Source organism: Aedes aegypti, chromosome 3 (genome assembly GCF_002204515.2).
Source record: "Aedes aegypti strain LVP_AGWG chromosome 3, AaegL5.0 Primary Assembly, whole genome shotgun sequence".
Taxonomy (NCBI): Eukaryota; Metazoa; Arthropoda; class Insecta; order Diptera; family Culicidae; genus Aedes; species Aedes aegypti.
Genome location: NC_035109.1, coordinates 200,928,126 through 200,941,182, shown reverse-complemented (window position 1 = coordinate 200,941,182; position 13,057 = coordinate 200,928,126). Strand labels below are relative to the sequence as shown.

Sequence of the window (13,057 nt, the reverse complement as noted above, 5' to 3'; positions counted from 1 at the left end):
TTTCAAGGCTTTTTGCCTACAGCAGCGATGGACGTGAGTTTCACTGGCTTCGCTGACTGTGATTGGCTTTGTTTGGCTACTGTAGAGTGAATTTCAGATTTTTTCCCAACCCTGGTGAGGACTCAACTCGAACAAAACCTAAAATGTCTTATCGATCTCGACTGGTGTATTTTGTCCCCTCAATATTTTCATGAAGTTGGTGCCTCTGAATACATATGTATACTTCGGCTTCTTTTACGACCATTACTCAAAGAATTTCTTTTCAGATTCTTTTAGAATGCATCCTCAAATTTACCTACGAATCTCTTTTTTTCCTACGTATTTCTTTTGAAATTCTTAGATGAATTTCTTCTAAGAGTTAAATATGAATTCCTTCAAATAGTATTTCCTGTTATTTTGCCTGTATTTTTTTAGAATTTTCTCGATAATATCTAATGAAATTCTCCCATCTTTCAAATGCCCAGGTTTGCTTAAAGATATTTTTTTACCCTAAATTCCTTTATTTCTTCCATAAATGTGACCAGAAATATGTAATTCCATGGATTCGGGCATAGAACTGCAATATTGTTTTGCAGAAAATTTCCCTAGGGTTTAATTTTCAACAAATCAAAAATTACCTCATCAGTTTCTGGAATTTCTTCTGAAGTAGGCCCAAAAATGTTTTTTTTTTTCGTAGAACAAAAGTACAAATACAAAAATTTACGATTTTCCTAGAATGGATAACAATTTATCTAGAAATTTTTCCATCAATTCTACCAAGATCTTCCCTAGAGATCTTTTAAGGAATTATTTGAAAGGGAGCAGGATATTTGATATACATCCATTTGGCATAAGGTCGATTAGCATAAGGTCATTTGGTATAATGTTCATTTGGCATAACCACGGTGTCTCTGGTAGAACAAAATTAATATAAAAAAATCAGTATCGTTCAAACATCTACCAAATGAAAGCTTAGGCTTTCCCCTTTAATTTGAGACCGGTTTGGAAATGTTCTATCGGGGGGTCCTGAACATTTTTTTCAAAACAGTACGATGCCGTTTGTTTCATTACTGATTTCTAAATTATGGTCCACACCTGAGACGAGACTCGCGAAGACGGTCTTCTTTTTCTGTGATTGCTGAGTGTTTTCTTATTCCACTTTGTGTTTATACCAATTATGCGCAAGCCGTTCAAATCCTCACATGAACCTCTCAGCAAAAAATGATTGAGTTTGCATCACATCGAATCATAAATAGCCGTTTGAGTGAAATTTCATGCCAGCAAACGTAGCAGACATTAGAAAAAAAAATCTTCTGCTTAGATTTATCAGCAACTTTGGAAAAAACTGCTCCGCTGACTGAGGTTTTCAATAACAATTTACATTGAACACAATACTTTTCACTTTTTCAGCCATAAAAACGGTGGGCTGCATTTGACGTTTCGTGAGAGGGGAATCTGGGCTGCATATGACGTTGATATTTTTCCTCTTCGCGAGTCTCTCTCAGGTCCACACAGTCATTTTCGTTCATGTTTATCTAGGTAGCCATGAGAAATTTTGCTACGAATTGTTAACCAACAAATAAAAAGGACTTAGCATTAAACCATTTTTTTAATCGAATTATTTAATCCAAATTTTAATCCAGGTAAATACGGTCAATACGGTTTACAAATGCTCACTATTATACATTACTACAGCTCGAAGAAGCTGTCGATCATATGCTTCGGAGTTCTCCGAAACCTTAACACGATTCCAAGCAACTTGAAAATTGAAATGCACGGTTTCACTGGCTTGTTCACCGTATTTGCTCAAACCACTTCCTGTGATTTGACAAAACTCCGGGATATGATAGCGCAATATATGGAACTTCGAGCTATTGGGTAAATCCGCTTCAATCGACGTTTTCGAAAAGTTCTCAATCTTTTCTGTATAATCATCAGCCAAACTCTTTTGAAAACAACTTTTATGTACCTGATCAAATTGATCAAGCGCCTGAAATACAATTTTTCAATGAAAAGAGATAATTTAGGAAATAGTACGATAACTTACAGTTGCTAGCAAGCTGAGATCCCCAATCGCTTCCAAAACATGCCGTTTTTTCAATAGCTTCTGACAGTTTCGGCCGGTGAATCCATATTTGCTGTGGCGTTGACAACTGCTGATCCTCACCTGTGATAAACGAATTAATTTTAAGGTCATTTTTATTAATCACACGATCAAACTGCTGATCCTTACCCATTCCTCGGCAGTATTTAGCAAGACGCGTTCAATTCTCTAAGGTGTCCTATTATGCTCACTTTGTGCAGAAAACCAGACAGGGTAGGTGAGGAAGGGCTGGCCGTTTTGTTTACAAACATCTGAGCCAGGTAGTCGAGAGATTGACTCATGATTGGTTGGAGAAACAGTGTTGTCAAGAATTATTCTAATCTGGTCGCCCCTGCTCCTTGTGTGCTCTACTCCTTTCTTTCTTTTTTGACAATTTCGTCCGCACTGATGGCAGCACAGCTAGTTTCAGATTGAGCATCATCCAGGCAAGGCAGTAATGTTTGTAAACAAAACGGCCAGCAAGTTAAAGATGGACTCCAAGCCGCTTTCGCCAAGTGATTACACCTTACTCTGGCTACAGAGTAAAATGCACACACCTTGGTATTTAGATCAATGGTTTCTACTTTTTTGTAGATAGCATTTACAACTCCGAGCGTTATATGCAAGGACGGTGGTGGGCAAAGATTAACTATTTGTACTTCGGGTGATCCATTCAGCAGTGGCTCGTCAATACAATTGAAGAACTGCTTCGCCAGTTTATGGTCCGAGCCGAGACTTTTCCATTCCGTGGACATCTCGCGTATGTGTCCAAGTGTTCGTGGATGACTAGCTACATTGGATAGATCGTTTTTTTGCGCGGTACAGTATGGGCAAGGAAATGTTGAACTATGTCCCATTATTCCGCAAAGCAGATTGACAATCTTCAAATCTCCAGCAATGAAGCACTTGAAATTGTTCAAATGTAACAGTGTCGTCCAGATTTTCTCAATATTGCTATATTTTTCCGGAACGCCAGGAGCAACAGCAAGCAGCAACAGCATTTTTACGCCAGTATCCTTACATCGGCTTTGAGTCCTGGTGACGTCAGAATTATGCTCGATAATCGACAGAGTCACCTTAAACGACCCTCCTCCTCCATCGACGCCAATCTTGCAGAACGAACTGCCCAGGTCAACCCCCCTTTTGGACGTCACATAATCAACCAACCCCTGAACGTTGTTACAGTATATTACTGGTTTTAATACCGTTTCAGCATTATCGTTTACATAAAAGTGTAGATGTGCTACCTCAAAAAATCCCTGAACTGATTGGTTGGGTCTGCTGATTTTGAAAGCGATGTTTGGGGCGATTTCAACATCCAAACCCCGTAGACAGCTGCTCAGCTGCAACGTTCGTCTGGTGCTCAAGTCACACGTTTTTTTAAATCAAAAACAAGTCATCAGCGGACAAATGGGGTTTGTTTGGTTGCACAGAATTTGGAGTCGATTTCCAATTGGATGGTAAACCGTGTAGGTTTGACAGCTGCACTCGGCCCTCTTCATCTGTCGGTTTTTGTCTCATATATTGGGCAACCGCGGATTCATCAGCGCGAGCAGTCAGGATGACGCTGACCAAGTTGCGTTGCGTTGTAGCACTCGTGCTAATATGACGCATGCCTTTGTGCTTCTCTATGTAGCAGATCGAACACAAGTTCAATTGGCACTTCCTTTTTGCATTATCGGTTGTACTGGGTCTACCACGTTTTCCCTTTTGTTTTGGTGAGATTGTTGTTCTCGCAGCATTACATATTTCACACAAACAAATGCTTTTGCTTCGAGTGGAAAGTTTTAGATTGTATTTATATTTGTACAGTGCTATATTCAAAGGTTTATTTTGGTTACTGCACGAATAAACCTCAAACGTGCAAGCTCGACATATTTTTGTAGGATAATACCAAGCTTTAATCCTGATGTCGTGAAGAATGTGCTTTTCAATAATATCAACCACTTTTGTTGATAACGGTTGCAGACACTGCTTCTTCAAACACAGTACGCAAACCTTCGAACGATTATCTTCGTGGCTTTTCGGTTTCATGTTTCAGGTCTCCTGACAGAGTTTAGTGTAAATATATATTTATAAATATGGGCAAATTGTGATATACAGTCAACTCTCCCTTACACGATATTGAAGGGACCATCGAGTTAGGGAGGTATCGAGTTACAGAACACAAAACCAATGCAACTGCGATCCGGGTCTGGGTCATTTGGCATAAAGCCATTTGGCATAAGGTCATTTGGCATAACGCCATTTGGCATAAAGGACATTTGGCATAACAGCCATTTGGCATAACGGTCATTTGGCATAATTTTGAACAATGTGAAAATAAAGGGTCATTTGGCATAACGAACATTTGGCATAATATCAAGCCATATGTAAAGTAAGAATCAATTGGCATAATATCAAACCATATGTGAAGCAAAGGTCATTTGGCATGTCGGACATTTGGCATAATATCAAACCATCTGAAAAGTAAGGGTTATTTAGTATTTATGATTTATTGGTATTTTATATTTTATTCAGATACTCCTTCTTCTATGTGAAAAAACTGTTGTAATAAATATTACGCAAAAGAAAAAGTCATGTTAGAAAGAAGGGCAAATTCCTATATAATAAAATTACGCCTCGAATCGCTATAGCAATAACCCTCGAAAGAATACCTTATGTTTAAAAGAAGGGTAAATCTCTAGATAAATATCATGACTAAACAGGATAACAGAAGATGAACTAGGGTGTCAATCAGTGACGCAATATTTCTTAATTTGAAATTAAAAACGAACCCGATCAAGCACTGCACACTGGTTCAGGAAGCTAGTTTAGGCGGACATGAGGTTTTCGTCTCGATTTATTGATTTTAGAGCCATAGTTGCTTCTGATAATATGTTCAGCATTTTCGGTTCCGGGTCATTTGGCCGAATGCCGTTCGGCCGAAATTGAAAACAAAAGTGAACTACTGTTAGCATGGATTTATAATGAATTTCAAAGAACTTATTCAGCTTATTCATGAAGAAAGTTACACCATCATTGATATACACATAATTAGCTTTTGAGTAGTAGCTCAAGAAACAGTTCGTGCTGAAAAAAGTACATCCTAAATGTAAGCAGTTATTCACTTCTCTGCTAGCGGTGATAGCCACCTACAGATGTTTGTAGTTAGATTTTGACAGTAACCAAAAAGGTTTAACACTTTTTCGTCCTTCTGCTAGATCGGGTTGCTTTGATCCCTCGGATCGGACTAAGTAATATATGTCATAGCCAGGGTTGCGATGGATCTTCTTCGTGAACAATGATCGACGCATCTTCGCGATCCAACATTCGCCAAAATTCATTTTTCATTTTTGCGTCACGAAGAGCATCGCAAAAAGCGAACGGATGCAACGCCGAAGAAGCAAAATGAACACACCGATAAGTGGTTCGCGAAGCCTTTCCACTCGTAGGATTCATTTATCCACGCGCTGTTCATTCTCGTGACTCATTACAAGGTTGCTTCTTCTCGTAAAGTCAAGCAAACACTCCTCGCTAAGCCAGCTCCACGCAGCGCATGTGTTAAAACTACACAGAATGAGGCAACCAATGCAGAACTGACTGACTGAGTGAAAATTCTGAGTAGGTCGCACTCATTCTGTGAGTTGCCGACGTTTTGGCCTTCGGCTGTCCGGGATCGATGGAAACGGAACTGTCAATGATATCCCGCGTGGCAGCAAACAGTTTGCCGTTGGTAAGATGGGGAGTTTTCTGAAATGTTTTCTAGCGAAAAGCCGGAATATGGTCGCAACTGCGAAAGTTTTTTCCCCATTTGCTTCCGCTTCGGCTATTCAAATGAAAAAAAATCTCTGAAAATCTTTAAAATTGGAATGTTTTTTTTATGTTTTCAGAAGCAAAATAAAAATGGAAACGAATTCCGCATTCCAAGCGTTCCTCCTCTGTGCGCAATTCACTCATTCAGTTTTGTTTACCACCGTTTGCACAAAACTGTGTACAGCCCCTTTGCACAGAATCTGTGCTGCACGAAAAGAGGCCAATTTTGTGCGCTCGGCACTCATTTTTGAGCGGAGCAAGTTTAGCGTGATCGTACCGTTCACATTATCGAGCGATGGAAAATCACCAGCGATGGAGAAACAGCGATCCGAAAATGAAACACGAACGAATGAAGCGCCCGAACGATTGTTTGTGTTTATTCGCAGATTCTGTTTTGATGCCTACGAACATTCATCGTGCCTCGCGTTTCCGATCGTTGTTCAGCAACATTGGTCATAGCTCTAGCAACCACAAGTCTTGGTTTCTTTGACTTAAATATTCCCCGAGTAGTTTATTGCTATACGCAAGCAACGATGCAGAGTTCAGTTCACAAGTTGCAATCTTAAACTTGGAGGAGAATGACATCTCACCCAAGTTGAGGAAAAAAAATGAATAAGGCATTCTGGGGTAATATGCACTCTTGAGGCAAAACAACCCCACGGTGCCTTTTATGAGTATTTGTAAAACAATTGGAAAAGATTCGTCAAGGGCGGATAGGAGTGACCCACAACCAGTGCCGTAGCGTGCGGTTGGCCAGGTTGGCACCCGCCAAGGGCGCCAGCCTTAAGGGGGCGCCAACACGCGTGACACAAATGGTAAAGTTTGAAAATACATATTGAATTCAAACACAATCTCTATGAATCACAATATGGATCCTGAAAGAAATTTTCATGAAATACTGAGCATGAATCTAACATAGTATTTGACTGGATTCAACCAAAAAATTGTCGAGATTCTCAAATAATCAAGGTCTTCTATATAAACTATGTGTGGTTATGATAGAACGCTTTGCGGTTCACCGACACTTTTGAACTTTTTAAACCATCTTGATGACATATTCAATCCAGGGTGTGGTTTTCTAAGAATTTAACTCCGGCCAAATCCGCACAGCATTCTGCGAATTATTCTTCCCAAATCAGTGGTACATTTTTAATAACACTTAAAAATATTGTACGCTAGCTGATAGCCATTTGATTTTACAAAAAAAATGGAATCAGTAGAATTAATATACTCATTTTTGGTTTTCAGAAAGCTATAGATGACGTAACCCATCGTACCTTTCCTTAAAAAATCATTTAAAATTACTTTTTTAAATGATACTTTATGAAAATGTCTTGGCCAAGACAACGTGAATTGAAAAAAAAATCTTTTTAGCACTAATTTTTTTTTTATGAAAAATGATTTTTTTTATTTACGTTTTTAACACTTCAGTAGTCGTGCTGTTGTATTTTGTACAACACTGTTAAGAAAAGCTCGCAAGCTCCATACGGCAGCAGTGTGGTGAAAAGTGTAACACATAAGCGTATGGCTTTGGTTTTTTTTCAAGGTTGTACTATTAGTGTCATATGATATAAATATCGGATAAAGAAGCTTTTATTTTTTTTAATCAATACTTTTAAAATGTTTAGAAGAATTTTTCTTCAAATAAACATTTTACTAAAATTGGCACCAAAAAATTGTTAGAACACCGATTTTTCATATTTGTTTCTTATTATATAAATTGTAATATTCTTGGGAATTTTTCAAATAACATTTAGGATAAATAGCAAAATATAGCATAGACTAAAAACACTCCAATTATTGCACATCCATAAGGAATACACGGGTTGTTCAATAATTGGCACGTTTTTAGTCTGTGCAATAGTTGGCAATCTGCCCTAATAGATAAAAGAATTTGCGTTTTGTCCTGCAGGAATTAACTCAATAATCAAATATGTTCTAAATTTCTAGCATCCTACGATTCTTTTCTAATGAATTCTAATGACATAGTTCACGTTAACTCTCACCATGTTAAATAGATGTGTACAGTTTTGATTGAGAGGCGCTTAAATGGAAGTTCGCCAAGGGCGCCATGAACCCACGCTACGGCTCTGCCCACAACATGCGATTTTACAAATTCAACTTCCAGGAAAATGTCTAAATTTTTCTAAAATATTCATAGAATCCCCAAAAAGTAGTTTTACTCCTGGGGTGCATATTACCCCTGATGCCCTTATTATAAGCTTTAACATCAATAACTATGAGAAATACTTCACTCTTGAAAGAACAGCCTATGATCAAAACAAGGAAAAATCTCTTATGAAAATTTAGGCAAGTTTAATGCATATAATAGTTTTATCAGGACAACTACAAAGAACTTCCGATTATTTAAAGAAGGTAAAATTCCCAATTAAAAAATAAGCTGAACTATTTTCAATAGTAATGAAACCAGTATAACTCGAATGAATAGTCTATGTGCAAAAGAAGGAAAAAATCTGATGAGATCAATAAAACACTTGAAACCTTATTATACCTTTGGTAATCCAGAGGCGAATTAACCGTCACCTCAGAGTCTTGACGCGATGTAAAGAGTTCACAACTTCGTCCTGAATTAACGGGTTGATTTTATCATTCTCTTAGAGCTCTTACAGAGCATATAAAATCAAATATAAAACGTGTATTTATATAGAAAGAAAAAGTGCATCGTTTTTTAGTTGTTTTTGATTAACTTGGAAGCTTCTGAAAGAAATTCACCATCTTTTTCTTTATCGGTATTTCGTCTATTAGTAAGCGATATCACCGGATTGGAAGTCAACATAAGTCGTATAAAATACATCTACAAAGTTTACAGTCCGATTGAATTCGGTGGTATGATTTAACCGGATTCTTCTGATGGATTCATATCGCACTTATTGGCTTCTTCGGCGGCTTGCCAGAGAAGAGAATAAATAAATTATTATAGAACAGATTCAGCTGTTACTAAAATAAAACAGTAATAAAATGCTAAAATCTTCAATTTAAGTATGTACAGAAAATATATTGAAATTATGCCAAATGTCCGTTATGCCAAATGACCCTCATCTTTCACTTAGTTAAAAATTATGCCAAATATCCGTTATGCCAAATGACCGTTATGCCAAATGTCCTTTATGCCAAATGGCGTTATGCCAAATGACCTTATGCCAAACGGCTTTATGCCAAATGGCCCGCTCCCCTGCGATCCAAAGGACCATCGAGTTAGCCATGAAAACCAACTTTTACTATGGTTCTCTAACTCGATATAGAGAAACGGAATATCGAGTAAGGGAGAGTTAACTGTATTTATTTCAATTATTAACAGACATACCTCTAATCAGCAAACCAAAATGTTGGCACAAGCAATAAGAGTATAACTCGAGAGGGATTCGCGATAAGGGCCTATCTGACAAATCAATAACATTGAGAAAATAAGCAATGAAATTCCCATGTACAATTTTTAATCCTAATTAAAGAAAATATACTCAAACTTAAACTTTTTCACTTTATTTCACATATCATAAACCTAGTTTTAAAATCTTCATGAATACCACACACATCTTCTACAATTTCCCTAGCTATTTCGTACTCAAAAAATCTTCAAAGGTTTCGCCTTAAACGCACCCAAGAATGCCAGTATCGCCCAATGTTATGAGCCTGTAATCGATATTATTTTCAGTGTCGCCTATTACTTCTGCGCCGTGTTTTCATTCTGGTTTCAATTAAGCCCGCCATGTACGCCTTGTTTATTTTTTGTTTGCAGTGTCGCCGTTTACTCTCGCCGTGTTTTGCTTTCGATTTCAGATGCGCCCATCACTTTGATAAACAAAAACACAGGCGTAATCAATACAGTGTGTGGTTTTGCATGAGGTGAAGTTTCGTCTTCTACAAATTTGCGTTTTATGAATAGTTAAATTATCGAAAGGGGAAAAGTTCAAGTGCAGTGAATAGACAATCAAGCTACAATTTCACCGCTATAGTTTCTTAAATTGTGTACATTTTGTCAGTTTCGCCTAATTCGCGAATCTGTCTAGAACTTATCACGCGACACAAGCACTAATTCTTCGCTATACCACCTAAGAACGCGTCTACTCAAGCAACACTGCCAAAACAAAAAAAAAATGTAGTATGGAAATATTTGTCATAGCCTTCTACGATTTGATTGAGTTGTCATCATATGGCACAAGCGATTCGTAGTAGTATACTATTGGTGAATGAAAATTACCTATAGTACCTCTTATTAAAATAAAAACAAATGTTCACGACCCCCCGATAGAACATTTCCAAACCGGTCTCAAATTAAGGGGGAAAGCCTAAGCTTTCATTTGGTGGGTGTTTTAGCAATACTGATTTTTTTATATTAATGTTTTCTACCAGAGACACCGTGATAACTACACGCTCAAAAAAGAGTTCAGGAAAACGTGAACTTTTAAAAATACACCGTGAACTACCATCATGTTTACATGAACGTTCTCGGAACTAGGCAACGCGTTCATATAAACATGATCTAGTTCACGGTGTATTTTTGCTTGTTGACGTGTTCATGTCTGCCGTTCACGGATACGGATTTTTTTCTGTGTAAGGTCTGTTCATTTTATAAAGTGTTCACTTTGTTTATGCTATATATGGACCAATACATAAGTTCACTGATTTGACATTTGAGCGGTGCCGTATTCACTAGTTACCATGGTCACATAAATAACACGACTCCGCTCTAACGTCAAATAATGAACGCGTGCATTTGTCCATTTTTTATTTATCGTAATCTGTTTTCTGTGCATCCTTCAACTATTATTCAATGTTATGAAAATATAAAATCTTACAAAATGCTTTTGGTTGAAAAACTTTTTTTTTCAAAAACTCATATGCAAAATATTCGTCGAAGATAAGCATTATTTTTCGCATAACAAATATCCTCATTTGTATGAACAAATTGCATGTTGGTATCCTTTATTATTCTACTAAAGGTAGCGCTTTAAAACGTCTATAATATTCCATCATTCTCTGATACTTTGTCACTCTATTCATTTATCCTTTATGACGAAATTTGCTTTAATTCCCAGCAAAAAAGTAAAGTAAAAAGCGTGTTTTTTTTTCTCTGTTCGGATGCGCCACTGCGACCAGTATTTAGATCTATTGTGGCATTACCCGTATCCTTAGTGTATAGTGCATGACGCATTACTCCATTTCCATTGATAGGTAATGAAGCATCGATTTCTGTACAGTTCTTGTTTTGATTCCTTAGATATTGATAAAAAGCGACTATGATGAAAAGGTCCCGCTATTTTACACCCTTTATAGAAATTTACATCTCAGCGAAGGCGCGCCCCTTAGCAAACATAATCGATTTAATTTCTGAGGAACCAAATCGGTACTACTGATATTTGACCATGCAACGTAACTCTAGTCACATCCTTGTTTCGCTTTTAGTTTAGTCCCAGAAAAATACTAGAAAAAAGGGGCTTTATGCTAGCAGCAAAACTGAATCAAGCTAGAAAATTTGTTTAGTAATCAGAATTCACGTGAGTCCTTGAATTGCCAGTACTTAACAGTCCTTGTTGAGTTAATACTCATGATTGTTATCCTGGCTTCAAGTGTAGTCTCGGGACTGACCAACTCCTAGTTTTTAACCATCTGCTAGGTAAAATAGATTCAATTTCAGAAACTGTTGCCAGTAACAAGGACTTTGTACCGCGAATCCTTGAATAACCAGAACATATTACCCTAGCCCGACAAACAAGATGAGACTAGGGTTCAAATTGGTAGATCTTACCCCGTAACGCACCACGAAAAGGTGATCTACCCGCGTTACGGGTAAAAAGCGTGTTAAGAATTGGTTTAGATTACTAAAGAAACTATAATTTTATAAAGGAGAGCTAAATCGTGAGTTTTAACATTTCTAAGCATTCTTAGGTTTCTCTATATGGTCGTTTTATATAAACAAAAAAAATCATTCTTTTACAATTTTGTAAGGTACCACGGGGTCATTGTGCTTCGGGAGGTCTTCTGGAAATAAAGCATTTGTTTTTCTAGTGTGCTTAAAATATGACGTAGGGACTAAATAAGCTACTCTATGAAGCCGAATGTTGTTTTTCACATTATATAAGTCAGGACGTTTTTAAAACCTAAAAATACAACTCATATCAGTTCCATTTAAATTTAAATTATTTTTCTCCAAACAAATCGGTGAAAAATTATTTTATGATATCTGTAAAATTGTTGTTCCATAAATAACTTGATATTTTTCAGCAGGCTTCTGAATGATGATGTTCAAAGTCTTTTTTGAAAATAAAAAATATAGATTGTCGAATAATTTTAATAATCATTTTTTTTATTATCTCCAAAAATTGAATGTTCTAAACGTTGTGTCTTGTCAGTGTGAAATTCAATTATTTTGGTGTTTTTTATTCATTACCACATTGCGATTTCGTTGATAAATTATAAAGATATTGCATGTACAAGGTGTCCACTTTATGAAATGAACAGTCCTTAGAATTATATCCTTTCTTTCAAAATATGACCGTTGTTGATGAAAAATGGTGACATAACCTAATACCAAATGACCGCTATGCCAAATGTCCTTTATGCAAAACGGAGCTATACCAAAATATCTTTTGCCAAATAATTTTAAGCCAAATGACACAGATCACTTTAAAATATGTATTGTTCCAGGGTTTCCGCTTAGGCTGCTTTCAGCGATTCTTTAAAGGAATTATTTAAAGATTATTATTTAGATTTATCCATAGAGTAAGTGATTCATTAGTTGTGGGCGTTCCTAGTGCAATTTACACTGGTTTAATTGAATTAGCTGCTGATCCGACACCACCAATCGACGCATTGGCTTATTGATACACGAAATAGCTGAAAACATCATTCAAATTGTTTCAAAATTGATGAAATACTACCAAAACTGCTTAAACTTTTCACACTTGTACCAATAGTTGCGGTAAAGCGTTCCTATAATGGAGGATCCCATAAGAAAACAACGGATACCGCAACTATAGGAACACAAATTTACCTCAACTAAAGGAACAGTGTACCAATAGTGGAGGTATTATTTTTCAATGACATCCCGATGGTACAAAATCAATTGTCTTGTTAAGTGAATGGACGTTACATCCTGTTACAACAATAATATGTACATGCATTGCGTTACTTGAATTTTGAGGGGTTAAATGAAGTTGACCGTTTTTATTAATTCCACTG

At 36.9% G+C, this 13,057-nt stretch overlaps 1 protein-coding gene across 1 annotated transcript in view; it reads left to right on the top strand.

The window, feature by feature from the left end:
- LOC5568213 (dystrophin, isoforms A/C/F/G/H) overlaps positions 1-13,057 on the top strand; it is a 352,533-nt gene that overhangs the window by 156,563 nt on the left and 182,913 nt on the right.